The sequence below is a fragment of the Heterocephalus glaber genome, unplaced genomic scaffold (assembly GCF_053883595.1).
Source record: "Heterocephalus glaber isolate CG9 unplaced genomic scaffold, H.glaber_assembly_v1.0 deba00001504, whole genome shotgun sequence".
Lineage (NCBI taxonomy): Eukaryota > Metazoa > Chordata > Mammalia > Rodentia > Bathyergidae > Heterocephalus > Heterocephalus glaber.
Window position 1 is genome coordinate 39,392,324 of NW_028258324.1, and position 18,586 is coordinate 39,410,909.

Sequence of the window (18,586 nt, forward strand, 5' to 3'; positions counted from 1 at the left end):
GCACACAACGATAAGTAGTTGTGAAAAGGAATTAAAAGGTTAAATAACATTATTAAAGCATTTCACAGCAGAGACAAAAAGGAAGATAGAAAATTAAGTTTATGTTGTAAGAAAATTGTGTTGAGCTTGGAAGACTTTCTGCAAAGTAAGCAAACATTTGCCAGTTGTAGTTTATTTAAAGAATTTAAAATTTAAAAAGAGCTAGAATTGGAGACATACTTCTGCCATGTTTAGTTAAAAGATTTTAGTTAAGGTTTGATGTAAAATACTAGGGTGACTTTTATATAGTGAATATATAATAGCAGTATATAATATATAATAATTATTTAACAAAAAATTGCTTTTCATTTTACATTACCTCTTTCAAACCTCTGTTCCATAAAACAATTGAACATTTAGTTGCTTTTGACCTTGGTCTATTTCAAATTGACAAAAATATCACCTAAGATACTATCCCATATATATGTTGTAATGATTAAAGTGCTTATAAACTAATTTCAAAATTACAATGCTCTTTATAAGTGTAAAATATAGCTATTTTATATCTATTTAATATTATATATTTTTTCAGTTTACAAAAATTTATTATATATTTGGCTAAGTGTGACCTAAATGATATAAAAGATTAGCTCATGGATAGGCTTTTTACCTGATAGCCAGACTTACAAAGTTAACTAGGAAATTTTCAAAGTGTCCCTAAAACACATCTTCTATAATACATATAAACTTGACATATAAAATTATATGTATAGAAAACTACCAAACATTGTTACTATTACTTGAAGATCTCTATTATTAACTGCAAAGATTTCTAGGGTTGAAAATATTCTACTAACTATAAGAGGAAGTTTGGCTCACAATCTTTGTTTTAGTAAGAATAATAGTGTTCTAATGTAAATATTATTCTCTCATTAAATAAAATGATGTAATAGTCCAAACAGAATAATTGTATACTCTAATAAATAACAACAAACAAATATTATGCAAATGTATGCTAGGACTTCTGTAAGAAAATATCACAAATTTGGAAGTCTAAATAAAACAAATATAATAGCTCACATTTCCTGAGGCTTGAAGTACTCTGCAGGATTTGTTCTTTCTGAGAGTTATTAGAGACAGAAGATATTTCTTGTCTCCACTTTAGCTCTGGAGAGTTTCTCGCAATTCTTGCCTTACAAAAATATCACGCTGATCTCTCTTTCATCTTTCTTTAGATGACATTATTGCTGTGAATGTCTGTTTCCAAATTTCTCCATTTTGTAAGGATACTAGTCAAATCAGAGTTCACTCATGAATTAATTCTAACTTGATTACCTGTATGAAGAGCCTATTTCTAAGAGAAATCATATTCTGAGGTACTAGGGCTTAGGACTTCAACATATGGATTTTTAGAAGGACACAATTGAGCCTGTAACAGTAGATAACCAATTTAAGGAAAATTATGATGCTATAAAATGTAATCAAGAATGAAACTCTTTAAAATAATTAAATGTTTAAAAATAATTTGCCTGAATTTATGGTATCAAGTGAAAAAAAGATGTACTAGTGAGCATAGAAATTCTAAAATGTTATTCTGTTATTTTTTGTTCTGAAAGTGATTACTCTGTGACATACTTAAATATATTTTCTGAGCTTTTGTTTCATATCATGAACAATTCAGGATATTCATGTTTTTCAATGGCAAATACGAAAGAACTTTTCCCTCATGAAAGTAATAGTATGGCAGATAATTTATTCTAATTTTGAAACTTTGAGGTTTTGCCTAAAATTGGAAAAATATATATTAATTTTAATGGCTTTAAGTTATAGATGCAGATTAATTACCAATGCTGTCTCCAACTATCACATAGGACTTTAAAGGACATGTTTTAACAAGTAACACAGCATTTATTCTAATAATTTAATTTTATATTTGCTTGGTTTTTCCACTTTGATATTTGAATGTCATATGTTTTTTGCTTTAAAATTGAGATTAGGAATAATATATTTTTCAAGATTATATTTAAAGCCATTTCATGATAATATTATATTGAAACCACTTCTCTGAAGAGAATCATAGACATTTACTTCTAAACCTGAAAAACAAATATAAAATGTGTTTTTAATTCCCTAGTGAAATCTTTATAATATTTCCATTTCTGCCTTTATGGAGCCTTCAAAGATACATTTCACCTCTCAGGCAATGATGGAACTCTTAATATTTCCTTCTATTGCTGAAGCTGAGTGAGATAAGGTGCAGTAAGCTGGGCTGCCTCGGGAAATAGGATCATAAAACATGAAGGCTCAACTCATGTTCTAGTCCGTGATATTTTTGAAAGAGTCTATTATTATGGTACAACATAGTTATACTTAACATGATATTGAAATTCATAGACACAAAGGCAAGAAAGCAGGAAACAGTCGACTAGGGGATCAGGTTGCTTTTTACTTTATATTTCACCTTTACCAATACTTAAATATCATCTTTTTTTCCTTTCTTATTTTTACACAAATGTTTTCAAAGACAGAATAATTAGGAAGAAACCAGATTGTGGTATCTATATCTGTCACTAGAACTTCATTCTGGCAGACATAAATTCCCTACTGACTGTGCAAATGTATATTATCTGAGAAGCAAGCTAAATATTAACCTATTTTTCACAATGTAGGAGTGCATAGGAAAGAATGCCTTCTCTATCCTTTCTGAAAGTTGCATGTTTCCTACCATATGATAGGGTTTTGATGGATAATGCCTACTTCATTTGTTGCAGAAAGTTTACATTTTTTAAAAATAATAAATGTGGGATGGTGGACACAGGCCACTAAATGCTGCACAATGGACTGTGTTAAATTGACTAGGAGTATCTAGATAATTTTGGAGAAACAAAGACCATTTCTGTAAGACCATGAAAATACCAGCGCTCTCCCTGGATCACTAGTCAGACCAATTTCCAAAGGCAGTTGCTCCATTGGCTGTTGTTTCTTCAATGATGCCAAAGTATATTTTTATCAGCTTACATAACATTCTGACAGCCCTGCATACTGAGTTAAGTAAAATATCCTTGGCACAAATATACATAACTCTAAATCTATTGGAACAAAAGTTAAAACCAGTGTGGTTCTAAGAACTACATTAGTAGATATGAATTCAGAAACTTATGGCCTCAAGAAACAGCATAAGGTAAGCTTTATTTCTGTCTTAATTAGTTAATATGAACTTGTAATGGGTTTGAAGGGAAAAATTATCTTCCTCATTTACCATAAACTGTTCTTTATTCAGTTCTCATAATATAAATTAAGACAGGTTTACTTTTATTACTGTAAGGCTAAAGATGAGCACTTTAGACATAGCATGGAGCTATGGATATGAAGAGTATTCATCAGACATCAGTGTACACAGTGAACATTTTTGACCCTGCCAGTTGGATGCCTGCAGATAAAGAGATTTTTCCACTCATCCAATTGAGAAGGTGACAACTGTTCACAATTATGTATATCTGATGCTCCACCAACCCCTTTATTCTTTAGTGGAGAAGATTTGCTGTCTTAATGTCTCTCTATTGCTTTAAAATGAATGAGTTCTGATGTTATAGCCTTGATCAATATTTCCCACCCCTTTCTGTAAAATAGCAGACAGAATTTCTAAGCACTTTATTGTGCTGCAGAGATCTCAACCATCAGCTGTAGCATGAACGTTAGTGTTCAACTAATTGGTACAGATGGCCACAGCATGCATTCTACCATTTCATTCAGCAGAGAGCTAGAGACTGGGCTGGGACACAGATGTCAGACCAGGGGCTCTGTCATTGTTGTTTGCTAGTATTGCTTTCAAATACTCCCCCCCTCCCTCTCTCTCTCTCTCTCTCTCTCTCCCTTTCTCTGTCTCTCTTTCTCTCGCTTTTCATGAATCTAAAACAAAGCATAAACACATATACTTAGAGACATAGATGTATCTCATATATTAGTAATATTTTTAAAATATGCATTGGTTTTTGTATATTACTGAGTTTTCACTTCAAAATATTCTAGGTAAATAACAGTAAATCAAGCACCTACAAGTTGGACATGGTGTGAAGGGCAGTTAAGGAACAATGGTCACTATAGGAAGAATATGAGGTAATTTGCAGACAATGGGGATAACTGTAGAAAGTACTGAAATATCCCATAAAAGTACTTAGTGTTTGAAGATGATATTGGGGATTGAACCCAGGAAGTGTTGAGTTATATCCCAAAACATTTTATTTATTGATTTTTTTAACTGTTTTTTTTTTCTTTTTTGGATAGGGTATCAATAAATTGTCCAATCTCATTTCAAAGGCATGTGTGATTCTCTGGTTTCAGCCTTCGGAGTACCTGGGATTACAGGAGAGTAGTACCACATCCAGTTTACATTTGAAAACCTTAATTTAGACAGAGAAAAGGAGAATGAAAACGTACAAAAGCAGAATACCACCTAGGAGACATGATTTTTTAAAAAGAGAGATGAGAATTATCACTTTGGCCTAAAATGAAATACAGTGATTTCATAGAAATCAACAGAGGGTAGGCTATTCAGGGGATCAAATCAAACAGTAAAGCCACTATATATGTGTGGCTGATGATCAGCAGAACAACTTTTCAGTAATAGGTAGTTAATACGATGAAAACAACAGCTTGAAAGTTTGGTTAATGTTAGATTTAAGAGCTGTACAGTTCTGCATTTAGGATATACACTTTTCTCTGAAGTCATTTGTAAGTCATGAAAGGTGCAGAGGAAATTGAAACAGAGACAGAAAGAGAGAGAAAAAGAGGCAATAAAGAGAGGTACTATAAAAATTATATGTATGTATGTCTCTTTGTTTGGGAATATTATTTGTTTAGCCCAATCATCTGGGTATTGTCAGTTTTAGGGGATATTGTTCATTTGATTCAATCATCCAAACCATGGATTTCAGTTTTTTGTTTTTGTTTTTGTCTTAGTTTTTCTGTGAAGAGCCAGATAATAAATACCTCAGGCTGTTCAGGCCTAGGCCTGTGGTCTCTGTCACATTTACATCATCTGACATTGTGACATGAGCACAGTCAGAGGAAATACTCAGTCCATGGGCATGGATGGATTCAATAAAACATTTATTTAGTTGGGACAATAAAGCTTGAGTTTCATGAGATTCTCATGTGATACAAAGAATTTTATTCATTTTATTGTTTTATCTACTTATAAAATTGAAGGTCATTTTTTTTTTTTTAACTCAAGGGCTAAATAAAACGGCATGACGTGTAGTTTTTTTCACTTTGGCCTGGCCAATGAAATGTTTCTCTTTCACTATATCTCCCATGATAATTAGTCTTCTGTAAGATAATGTAGCACTTCTTGCTTTATAATGAACTTTGAAAAACACTTTTAAGAAAATTAGTTTTTTTTAAAGTTTGTAAGTAATTTTGGACATTCTCAAATAATTGCTACTTTGCTAACATCTTTACTGTGCTGCATGTAGCCTATGTATAAACACACTTGCAATAGATTTCTTTTACTAAGAAAATGTTATTTGGAATAAGCCGGGTATAATGTGGATAGTATCATGTTTGGCTACTTTTTAAAATATAAGTTTGCTTTGTATGAATGCTGGCATAAATAACTGCAATATAATAGATTATAATGTTCATAATAATATACACTAAATGATAAATAACTCATCCTTATGACATTGATATTTAAAATGTAGTTACAGTTAAGGAAATGTTTTTCATTTTCTCACATAGTTCAATATAGAAAATATGAAGTGAATCAGTAAAAATAAACAAAATGGCCTCTGAATCAACTGACCCAACAACTCATGGAAAAGAAAAGTTTTTCTGGGCTGAGGATTTAGCTCAGTGGTTCCAGTGCCTGCCTTGCAAGCGCAAGGTCCCGAGTTCGATCCCTGGTACCAAAAAAAAAAAACCCATAAAAGAACTATGCTGGGCCAGGGATTTAGCTCAGTGGTTCTGGCGCCTGCCACGCAAGCGCAAGGTCCCGAGTTCGATCCCTGGTACCAAAACAAAAAAAAAAAAGGAAAAATTTTTCTAATCTTATAGAATTAGGTTGCTAGTATCCCAAAAGCTCTTCTTATCCAGAATCACCTCCTCAGGCTCTCTGATTCTACTCTAGGTGATTGTTACTATCACAACCAAACTATTGCGATTGAAGCTGTTCCACTTACTAGCTGATTGAATATGAATCAATTGCATAAAATGGATTTTTTTCTTCATATGTTAGACTGGAATGACTTGGGTAACTACAAAATTGTCACAATTTAAGTCCATGTCATGGGCATTTCTCCCAGTGGAACTTAAAATGATAATGTGTTAAGTTTTCATATCTGTTCCTTTCTTGGTAGTTGAAGATTAGTTTTAATTTTCATTGGACTAGTTTCTTCCTTTCCATATCAAATGAATTTACTTTTCTCCTCATGAGACTGATGTTTAAATGACCACATAAAATATTTCTCACTTAAACAAGAAGATATGTGTTAGTATTAAAAAGTTACAGGAGGGCTGGGGATGTAGCTCAGTGGCACCATGCCTGCCTGGCAAGCACAAGATCCTGAGTTTGATCCCTGGTACTGCCAAAAAAAGGAAAGAAAGAGAGAGAGAGAGAGAGAGAGAGAGAGAGAAAGAAAGAAAGAAAGAAAGAAAGAAAGAAAGAAAGAAAGAAAGTTACAGAAATAGATGTACCTATATACATGTTCATGTGTACACACAAATATATATATATGCATATGTGTAGTCTTAAAATTGTTCCTTACATTAAAAAGTCCTTAGTAGCCTCTCCATGCCGCATCTTTCTAGAGGTTATTATCAAGAATACCAGTCACCTCTGTGGTAATGGAGGCTGAGGATAAATGCTGATGGGGCCAGGCTCTGCCTTTAGCTTTATCTCTGGTTCTGGCACTGAACTATGGTCAGGGTCTGGATTTGGCAGCCTGAAGCCTGCACACTTCTCACCTCCTCAAGCGGGAACAGCCTGTGTGCAAGCAGCTGGTTTGGAGCACTTCAACTTCATCTGGAGGAGGAGGGAATTTCTTGCCTGGGATCCAGTCTGTAAAGCCGCCTCCTCCTAGGGATCCTGCCCCACTGGTCGGACCTCCTACATGCAGTAGAAACGCTTGACAACCATTAAGCTAGGTTGCAACTACAGGTGGTGGTGGAAGCAGACTTGTTCCCGGACTTGGAGGGGGGAAGGAGGGTCCTAATCCACAGCAGCTAAGCCTTTCAGCTTTACCTTCTTCACATACTTTGGTTGGTGGGGTTTGTGGCAATGGAACAGGCTTGAGAAACAGGAATGGTAGCGCTATGCCCTTCCAGTCCCGCTTATCACAGCCTTAATCACTCCAGGTCCTGTTCATCATTGGCGCATTTCGGACTTGCCTATGGATGGGAGCCTGCTCTTCAATTTCTGTTTACTTACCTATTGGTTACTCTGTTCATTCAGTACATTAACATCTATAAAATTATGTAGTGGTATTCCTATAATCACCCTGCCTCTTGTACTTCACTGAATTCTCACCTCATTGATTATCACTTGGCAGCGTTCGTCACAGTGATGCTGCCGAGGAGGCTTGTATGGGTGCTCATTTCAGAGACTCCTTACCCTGAAAAAAACCAATCATTCTTAAGGAGAGGCTGGAGATAATTAAGTCAGAAAGCCAAATTCAATTCAGAAAGGCCCACGTCTCCACCTGGGTAGACTCTCTTTACCCACATCCTGGCCAAAGCTACTTCTGTACTTGCTCCACAAGACTTAAAAATAAATGCAGCTATTATTTCTACCAACTTGAAGCAACTCTTTTTAAAAAATTGTTTTCCAGCCAGGAATCTAGCTCAGTGGTACCCCACCTGCCTTGCAAGAGCAAGATCTTGAGTTTGACCCTGGCTACCAGAGAAAAAAAAAGAAAAAAATTGTTTTCTTACTGGGCTTGGTTGGTCACACCTGTTTGAAGCCAGTCTAGGTAAAAAGTGAGACCTTGCCCCCCCCCCAATGCAAAAAAGCAAAAACTAACTTGTTTTTCTAAACATAACAGTAATACACTTTATTGAAAAAAACTTGGAAACACTAAAATGTAAACCAAAAATTAAAAAAATTACAGCCCCATTATTGAGAATCGTGTTTCGGTGTATTTCCTTCCAATCTTTATGTGCATATAGTTGAGTGCTTTTTTTTTTCCTCCCTTGGTACTGAGGCTTGAACCCAGGGCCTTCACATTGAGAAGGCCCCTTTTGGGGCTTTTGGTCTTTTGTTTTGTTTTTGTTTTTTTGAGATAGGGTCTTGTTACCTACTCTAAGCTCTCCTTGAACTTGCTATGTACTTCAGGCTGGCCTGGAACTCATGGCGATCCTCCTGCCTTAGCCTCCCAAGTACAGGGATTAGAGGAGTATGCTACCATGCCTGGCACCTTTTGTATTTTTTAAGATAGAGTCTTGCTAAATTGCTATGTCAACCAGGCTCGGCTCAAACTTGCAATTCTCCTGCCTCAGCCTCCCAGAATGTTGGGATTAATAAACAGGTGTGTGGCACTATGCCTGGCTTGTGTCTAAAGATACATAATATTTATATAAAATATTTATATAATATTTATATAAAAATCTTATATACATTGTATTTTATATAAAGATTTTATATAGAGAATATATATTTAAATATATTTGGGAACAATGTCTACATACTTTTAACATAGTGTTATGAGTCATTTTCTACTCCTCCCCTGGCCAACTCTTGCTTATACTTTAGGTCTGAGCTTGAATACCACTTTGTAAGAGAAGTCTTCCCCAGGTTAGGATTTCCTGGTAGTATATGCTTTTCCATTAGTGTAAACAGTTCTAAAAATAACTGTCCAAACTGGTTGGGCAGCTTTATAGAGACAGGGTCTTGCTTGTTTTGGTTACCACTGTGTCCTCAGGACCTGATATATGGTCTGTCATACATAGCATAGGAGTGAAGACTTGGGTTCTGGAGTGAGGCAGAACTGATGAATAAGTGCAGGCTCTGTTTCTTAGGTGACATTGGGCAGGAGCAGCCTCTTTTATTTCTATCCCTGAGCTGTGTGAATGAGAAGTATCTTCCCCAGCTTCGTCACATTGGGCACATGGGTGTGAGGTGTGTATCTGGGGAGTGACATGGAGCTCTATGCCCTGCTGTGGCTGATAATGACTCAAGCTTTTTGTATAATTTGAGACTTAAGCAGCTCACTATATATTATGGTTTGTGTTTAAATGTTGCCCCAAGGCCTTGTGCGAATGAGGTGGGGCTATTTTGGAGGTGGCTGAATCTAGAATGTGTGATTGAATCATGGTGGGGCTAGGCCTGAGAGCACTAAGATTAAGGGTATGAGTTCTACCCACCCTAAGTAGTCTGAATAAAATAAAAGGGGAAGAAAAAAACGCTCTTAAAGTCTCTTGTTGCTTTTGCTACCGTGTGGGTACCGTGAACTATTTTGCCTCTGGAAGGCTTGTCTGCCAAGCCACCCTTCCTTGAAGCCAGACAATTATGGACTGAAACCTCTATGAACTGTTTGCCGAATAAACCCTTTCCCTTTTAACTTTGGGTGCCAGGTATTTTGTTTCAGCAATGAGAAAAGTAACTAACCCAGAAATTTGGTACTGAGAGTGGGGTTGTTGCTGTGACATTACCTGGCCAAGTGGCTCAAGAGCCTTTGGAACTTGCTTGTGGAAAAGGAAAGGAAAGAGTTGGAGAGGCTGGCTGTAGATGTAGAACTGGAACATCTTAAGCTGTTCTGTATGAGAAGTTCTGATCAGAGCTCAGAAGAGGAGAAGACTGATAAAAACCAGGCTCAGGAGGTTACTGCTCGGATGAAGAATCACATTGGCTATTGGACTCCAGAAGATGTGTGTTAAGCTTGGCAGAAATTTTGTCTGCATTTTGCTCATGTTCAGAGGCTTTCCTTGAGACTGACATTAAGTGTGGTGGACTAATTAATTTCACAGAAGAAATTTCAAGGCAGGCTATTGTGGAGGCCATGGTGTGGCTGCTGTTGAGGGCTTTTAGCCAGATCTAGGTTGAGAATCAAGAGCAAAAAGCCCAGAGGAATGATTTAAAATTCTGTGAGTGTGGCTAGAAAGGAAGTTCCAGTAAAGCTGTGAACTGCAAAGACAGATCAGAGTAAATCTTGATTGCTGAGAAGGGGCAGGAGAATAGAAAAGATGGCCTAAGGACATTACAAGCAACAGCAGGACTCCAGCCTTTGAAACCTCAAAATTGCAAAAGTGAAGGGCTTGGCTTTCAGAAGAGATCCCCAGAGCACCATGCTCCAGAATGACAACAGCCTAGGGATGTTGTTCCTAGGGATTTGGTTCATAGGCACATAGCTGCCATGCCACCCTTTCAACTAAGAGAGAAGGAAGCCTGGCTACAGCTCCAGCTGGCAGCAGACCTTGGTGTCATCCATATGGTGCTGGTTTCAGGAGCATTCAGAATCCAAGAGTTTTGTGGTCAGGAAGGCTTCCACCCATATTTCAGAAGAAGGCCTGGGAGGCCAGGCAGTGTGCCCCTGAGAGGGCAGTGTTTGAACCTGTGAGTGTGAAACCAAAAGTGCAGTAGAGACCGCAAATGTTGGAGAAGCCAGGATCATAGATCTTCTGAGGAAAACTGCAAGGAGGGAGCATAGCCAGCCCAAGAAGGGAGCCATGGAAGCTACAACCACAGAAATGTGTCAGGGGCAGAGCCACTAAGCCCTTTGGAGTTCATAACTTGCTGGGTATGCTGGAAGTAGAACTGTGGGATTTAGTGTTTGCCCTGGTGGGTTTTGGACTTGCATTGTTCCCATTCCTTTGTATCTTCCTGTCTGTAACTTTTGGAATGTCTATCTTGTGCTGTGCCACTGAATGTTGGAAGTGTTTAACTTTCTTTCCATTTGTACAGGGGCTTGCAGCTAAGAGTTTGCCAGTTTGCCATTTTGCCTTAAATTGCAGAGGAGACATTGAATTTGGACTTTTCACCAATACTGAAACTTTTCACCAATACTCTTAGAGATGGACTAAATGCCTTTTGAGTAAAGGAATGTACATGAATCTATGAGGGACCAGGGGAAGAATGTTATGGCTTGTGTTTAGATGTTTCCCCCAAAGCCTCATAAGAATGAAGTGGGGCTATTATGGAAGTGGCTGAATCTAGAGTGTGTGATTGATTCATGGTGGGGCTAGGCTTGAGGGCACTACAACCCACCTTAAATTCTGAATAAGATAAAAGGGGCAGAAAAAATGCTCTTAAGGTCATTTGTTGCTTTTGCTACTGTGTGGGCACCATGAACTATTTTTCCTCTGGAAGGCCTGTCTGCCATGTCACCCTTCTTTGGAGCCACACAATTATGGACTGAAACCTCTACAAACTGTAAACCAAATAAACCATTTCCCCTTAAAAAAATGTATATCAAAAAAATGTGGCATATAGCAATATCAAATGATGAAGTATACTGATTTTTTTCTATGGGGATTCCATTTTCTGGGATTAGCTTATACTTTGTGCAGAGCTAGAAGACTGTCATTCAAAATGACCCTTGAGTATTTCTCAACTAGTTAGACAAGTTTGCAATTTTATTGTGCTTCTCTATTTCCAACATGGTACAGTAGTCATGTGTACTTTTGCTAGGCTTAGCACAGCAGTCTGAAATTAGTAGTTGCCACCAATTTGCTACAGTCATTTCCTGGAGTAGCCAGCAGAGGAGAATATATGAGGTCTGTGAAAAATTAAGACTTGTATGTGTACCTTATATATCTTTTCATCCTGACATTTTCCCAGGTCGACAGCCTACACAGTCACATTGATGCATGTGTACATTGTATTATAGGTGTGTGCAAAGCATGGAAATAGGCCTCCTGAATTAATCTGTTTCAGTGCAATTTGGTATTGCAATTGGAATCCCTTCTGGAGCTCTGTATTAATTCCCCAAAAATAGATGGCTCTAGTTAAAGAAGTATCATTGTAGAAGCAAAAGTAAAACTTTGGAAACTAACATAAGTCAAAGTTTGTAAGAGAAGATAAATTTGTTTTGATCTTTCTGTTTCCAAGAGAGAAATATATTGAAGCTAAATTTTATTAGTCTTGCAGTTTACCTTTCAAAATGAAGACATCTTAAAAGCTACTCCACTTGGAAAAGGGGACTTTATGTCAAAAATTTTAATATGTGATACTCTACTATTATAGGAATAGACCCCAAAATGACATGGTTCCTTATGAGAGAAAGGCAGAGGGAAATTTTAGACAACAAATAAGAAAAATACACAAACCAAAGAGAAGACGGGATGTGAAGAAGTCAGAGGTTAGATCGATGGACCCTGTTGTAATTTGGCTTTGAAATGTCCTCCAAAAGCTCATGGCTAAAAAACTTGGTTGTAGTTCATGGGCTTTTTGGGAAGTGATCAGATCATGAGGGCTATAATTTTACCAAATGGATTAACCCATTGATGAGATCATACTTGATGGCATTATGAGGAGGTTATGAAAATAGGAGATTAAAGAAATACATCATGGGCTTGTGGTTTTAGGAAATAAATCTAGTCCTCTGTCCTTCCTCTCTGGCTTTTTCTCACTGTCTCTGGTTCCTACTGCCATAAGATGAGCAGCTTTCCTCTGCCATGCTCTTTCACCATGATGTTTCTGCTTTTCCACAGGCACACAGCAATTCAATCAGGTGGTCAGGGACTGAAACCACTAAAACTGTGAGGCAAAGCAAAACTTTCCTCTTTAATTGATTTTCTTTTTTTGTTTGTTTGTTATAGTGACAAATAGATGATGAACAATGGCCACTAAGTTGAGAAAGTTAAGGAGACTGATAGTTCCTAGAAGCTAGAATATGAATGATAATATAGAAAGAGAGTCATATATGAGCAGTAGGAGGTGGTCTCTAGAACTGTTAACATGGTGCAGGTAGTTCTTGTGGCAGGTGGTCAAGGATGGTTGAACTGTGTTTGTTTAATAATGGGAATAATATTTAGCTTTGTTTAATAATGGGAAGGGGCCAAGGTATGAGAGCATCTCAACAAGTCAAAGAGAACCCTAAGTGGAGAGGTGACCATAGACTACACACAAAAGAGAGCTACGGACTGTCCACCGAGCAGGCCATGTGCACTGATTGCCCCAAGTGTCCTTGGGTTGACCTATCCTCCTCATCATATGCTTATGGCTTCATACATAGGCACCACATCTCATGTATGCCATTAATTACAGAAGAATGATTGGAAAATATATGCATACTTCAAAATTGAATGTAGGGCAGGGGTAAATCATATGTCTGAAGGAGTAGAGTGGGAAATACCCCACATCAAGAAGTATAGAAAAATTTAAAAAAACATAACAAATGGGGTCACAAAGACTATGGTGGCATCCCAGCTTGCCTTCTAACCATATCCTACTTTGCAATAAACTTGCTTTGAAACCACTTCCTCACTTGTGCATGGTCTCACATCACTGGTGAGATAGTCCAAGTGAATTCTTTCCAGGTCACTAACAGCCAGGAAAAGCCAGGTGACAGGAAGAGTCTGAAGGGAGTAGGTCTTTGAAACATCTTAACTTCAGACTTTTGTTTTCCAGAACTTAAAGAACGATTTGTTTTCATTTTATGTTGAACAGATTGTGGTAATTTGTTGTAGCATCCACAGAAATCTAATATATTCCCATCTCTTTCCACTCGATAGAGCAAGCATGAAAATAAATTTTGTGTGTGGGGCAAGGGGATGGATTTAAACCTTCATATCAAGCCACCTGTTTGGCTGTGTGTATTCACTCTCTTCGAATATCTGTTGCCTGCACCTAAAGATGGGTCATCAATAGCTCCCTGACAATGAATGCTCATCTGCTTCAGGGTGAAAACAAAGGATTATGAAGGCATAAGGAGAGAAAACTACTATCTTAATCAGTTTTCCTCATTTTGTTCATACTATTAAAAATGTTACATTCATTCAGGTAAAAGCGAACATTTGTTACTGAGTGATAGAAATACAGATCAGGTAGTAAGTTTACTTGTGACTGAGACAAGAAATAAATTTATCAGTCTTATTTTGGTAAACATAAAGTGTATTTTTCCTCCTAGAAAAATTATCTATCATCATCTGAGAAAAGGTCAGCTGACAGATATAAAAAGAAATTGTGTTGATTATATCTTGTTTGTCCTCAAACTCATCCTGTCTCTAACCTGATCTTTTTATAAAAAATGTTTTTATTATCATGTATTTGAAGGGGCTGGGGATTTAGCTCAGTGGTTCTGCTGCCTGCCTCTCAAGTGCAAAGACCCAAGTTTGATCCCCAGTACCAAAAAAAAAAAAAATTGGATATCATATATTTGATGCATGTATCAACAAAAGTGAGCAGTGTACACTTTGTATCTCAGGTAAGTTCCTGTCTAGTTCCAAGAATCAATGGCAGCACACTGGAGTATGCGGACAAAATGAAAGCTGGATCATACTTCCCACTCTGAGGATTCTTGAATGGGAATTCTCAAAGTGGCTACATTTGTTCCTCAGTTCCATCTCTTGGCAGACAACTCTAGTCTCTAATTTCATAGGTTTTAACAAGGATGATGTTTGCGTTTCTTCTTTTCCATCTACTTTGTGAGTAGTTACATATAACATATCTATTTATTGAACTGACAGAACTTTGACTAATAAAGGAAATCAAAGGAAAAGATCACATTAGTTCACCTTCAGATTGATCTTGAAGATAAATCAGTCAGTTCCCACAGGTCATTTGGATGGTCCTAGTTTAAGTAATGATTGATATACAGGTGATGCTTGTATTTCCAAATGAATGTAATATGTTCATTCTAATCTCCTAGAGGAGGGAAAAGACTGAGATATTTAATGACATGGCCCTTCAACATGGAACATAGGCAAGGCTCATTTTAGTTCACATCATCAAGTTCTTGATTTCTTTTTTTTTTTTTTTTTGGAACTGGGGATTGAACTTGGGACCTTGGGGTTGGGAGGCAGGTGGCAGCACCACTGAGCTAAATCTCTGGCCCAAGTTCTTGATTTCTGATGGAAAATGTATTCTTATTCTCTAATAGTGTAAATTTAGAAAGTAAGCATTGCATTATTAATTATTAAAATATATAACTACATTTTGTATTATTGTGGAATAAATCCAGGAAATTCACATTGAGATGCATCCTCACCCCTTTTTAGTTTTATTGTTTATTTGATCTATCTATCTATCTATCTATCTATCTATCTATCTATTTATCTAAATTTGAAGCAGGGTCTCCATAAGTCACTAAGTTGCCCAGTCTGGGCTTGAACTTGCAATCTTCCTGTCTCAACCTCCCAAAGTGCTGGGGTTATAGCATGTACTACCATGCCTAGCTAGAATCTATACTCTTATATAAGTTGGAAAATTTTGGCCTATTGAAATGAAATGATTCAAATAAAAATTATCTTAGTGTTGAATATTTCTGTAGACAAGCAGTAGCTCCACACTTGTGAGAGGACACAAAAATATTCTACCACATTTACAAAGGATTATTTGAAATTAAGAATTTAAGCTTATTACTATTTCCAGAAATATTTCCAGTGAAACCTATATCATTCTTAAGAAAATTTTGTTTCATATAAGAAATTATACTTTCCTATATTCTAGCAGAAATATTTCAATGTTTAAAATGACATATTTTAATTAACATGTTTGGAGTTTTGGGGGCAATACTAATCATTGAAATATTTACATTATCTTAACATTATGTATTAAATGCACATCCAATAAAACATTATAAAAAAGCAAAAAGTCTTCATTTTAATAGTTTTACTCAAACTTACTTCTAAATATATATATGGAAAAAGAACTAGATGTAGCTATAAAATTTAATATGCATAGATTTGAAATTGTAAAACAATGAATTTCTAGGCAAAGTAGAAAAATAATTTAAAAATATTAGATTTCAATGGCTTCTTATTTTATAACAGGTATTAAAAATACTGCACTGTTTCTAGCAAATAAAGACTAATTCTTTCACATTTTTAGAAACATTTTAAATACTTATTGTATAGTGCCTTTAATTTTTAAAATCCACGTGGCAATGCCTCTTTAACTTGGAGGATTTTAAAGAAAGAGTTTCTTTAGATGTTTTTGTATCAATATCTTCCATAAATTATATTCCTTCATTAACAGAAACTGAAATTGTGTACTGGCCTCTCACTTTTAGAAATGGTTAAACTTTACACAAAGTATTTTATAGTTTTATTTTCATAAATTTCTAAGAATTTTAAATATTATATGTAAATATTTTACACATATAAGTGCACAGGTTACTTGCTACACAACATATTCCCCATGAGAGATTTGTATGGATGAATGAATCTGTGAAGTAGCAAGAGGGAGGTCTGAAAAACAGCAAATATTTTCAGAATGTCTTCTTTCTTTTTTTCATTAAGTTTATTGGTACCTTTTAGATATACAGTACAGTTACATTCATTGTTGGAATCTTGTATCTTTACATGATGTATCTTGGTTCTTATTTTTTCCACATTCCCCTGCCCTTCCTTCACCCCCTCCTCCCTTTCCTATTTTCAGAATACCTTCTGACAAGTTTTTAATCCATATAAAATTAAATCCAGTTGTAAAAAAAAGAAAACCTCATTCTATTCTTCTCACTATAAAAATAAGATAAAAGACGCCAGAGAGATGTTTGTCTTTAAGTAAATGCTTCATAGAAAACACAAAACAAAATATTCTGTTTTACACCCTATAGTTTTTCTTTAGATTTGCTGTTAATTTTTTAAGAGACTGATTTTTAAAAATTTTCAAATGCTTACAATCCTTTAGAAGAAATCTATAAGGCGATGTTACTAACATTTTAAAGATTAGAAAACTGAAGGTCTTAACATAATCTTTCTTTCTCGAGCTACTGCTTCAGAATTTTTGTGTAGAGGAGACACCTAGGCCTTATTCCTAGGAAGCAGCTTTATTCCTGCCCCCACTGACTCAGCAGATTTGCACCCAAAGGCTGAGTGTTGAACATGGCATAGTTACACCCTTTTATACAATGTTTGTGACTTTGTCTCCCTTATATGGGCATACACTAATATTTTAGAGTCTGGTTGGGTATACATTAACATTCTGCAGTCTGATTGGGTATGATTTATGTTACAGTTAGGACAGAACTTTACAAGAGTACCCAGAGGCTGATATTGCTACATTGTAAAAGGTTCCAACCCTGACATGTTGGGAGGGGCTCTACCCCATTACAAACAGAAATAAATGCTTTTTAAATATTTTGTTATTGCATTAAGTTTATTGGTACATTTTAGATATACAATATGATGACATTCATCATTGCAAATTTGTATCTTTACATTATATATCTTGGTTCTTATTTTTTCCTCATTCCCCTGAGCTCCCTTCAACCCCTCCACCCCTCCCAATTTACAAAGACTTTGTTTCCATTTTTTTCTTTTTCTCATATTTATGTTTTTAATACACATAATCATGGCTATTATATGTCGAGTGCTTTCTATAAAACACATTTTTGCTAAACTCTTTATATTACCTTTAATCTTCCCCTACATTAAGAGTTAGATTTTAAAGTTACTGTTTTACTGATAAAGAAAATAGATTATTGAGAGGGTGAGTTCTTGCTCATCCTTTTGATTTGAAAAAAGGTCCTCCTGATTTCTAAGGGGAAGCACCCTTTGTACTAAAGAACTTGACTGTAGAAAGGAGTTCCATTAGGACTAATGCTAAATAAAATTTGAAGTATGTGGTCACATATTCACTTTGAGTATTGGAGAAAGACAAATACTGTCAGCACTGATTTTAATTTCCTTTTTAAATATTGTTTCTCTAGGACTTTGGAGCTTACATTACTATGAATAAAAATATTAATATTGAGCAACCTTGTCTGATTTAGTAACTAGTAGTTATGGTAGAGCAGAAGAAAATATCTTTTAAAAATCACTCTATATGTCTCATTTGCTCAACTCCAAGTTTAATGTCAATGAGAGCCAGATTGTTGGTCACAATCCCAATTTTTTCCATGGATATGGATTGTATGTGCAAATTCAATTCAGCCACTCAGTAATATTTGCACTTGATGAAGAGTACAAAATTATATTCAATTCTATTTGTCTTCATAACATGTGAAAGTTCTAAACTGAACACTATTAATGATAGATTAACATTTTAATCAAGTAAAAAGCAGAAGTTAGCATAACAAAGAGAAATACTCTGCATTGCCCAAATAAAAGTTACAAATATAGCAACATAGCAACAGAGTGCCTGGAAGGAAGTGTTATAGCAGAAATTTACACCATCTCCTATCTCAATATATAGAGGAAAAAAAAAACAATTTGTGAAAACATCATTGATAGCATCATATAATTTGAAAACAGAAAAGGACCTAATATAGATTGCAAATAACAAATGCACACAAATATACGTGATTTATATAAAGAAACTTTGAGAACAGATGCAGAACTCTTGATATGAGCACGTTGCAGCAAAATGAGAAATGAGGTAATTTAGGTGTTTCTACTAAGATTTGCCAGCATAGAGTGATAAGAATTAATCATGCTTCAAGAATAACAGATGCCCATTAAATTCCAACATGAATGATTGACAGTGGAATGGGTCTGGGAATGAGGAACTGTG

General features: G+C 35.8%; 2 long non-coding RNA genes across 11 annotated transcripts in view; one reads left to right on the forward strand and one right to left on the reverse strand.

The window, feature by feature from the left end:
• The window catches only part of LOC147825318 (uncharacterized), a 238,584-nt gene that overhangs the window by 205,264 nt on the left and 14,734 nt on the right, over positions 1 to 18,586 (reverse strand). Inside the window, exon 1 of one of the 8 annotated variants that reach the window (XR_015440933.1) lies at positions 7,505 to 7,901. The exons of the other annotated variants lie outside the window; for them this stretch is intronic. This is a non-coding gene — a long non-coding RNA (uncharacterized LOC147825318). Of the gene's footprint in view, positions 1 to 7,504; positions 7,902 to 18,586 lie in introns of those variants that run through there. 8 annotated transcript variants of the gene reach the window in all.
• LOC101710237 (uncharacterized) overlaps positions 2,980 to 18,586 on the forward strand; it is a 96,339-nt gene continuing 80,732 nt past the window's right edge. Inside the window, exon 1 of one of the 3 annotated variants that reach the window (XR_015440920.1) lies at positions 2,980 to 3,160. This is a non-coding gene — a long non-coding RNA (uncharacterized LOC101710237). The remainder of the gene's footprint in view (positions 3,161 to 18,586) is intronic. The other 2 variants (XR_015440919.1, XR_015440918.1) reach the window with 2 other exon arrangements.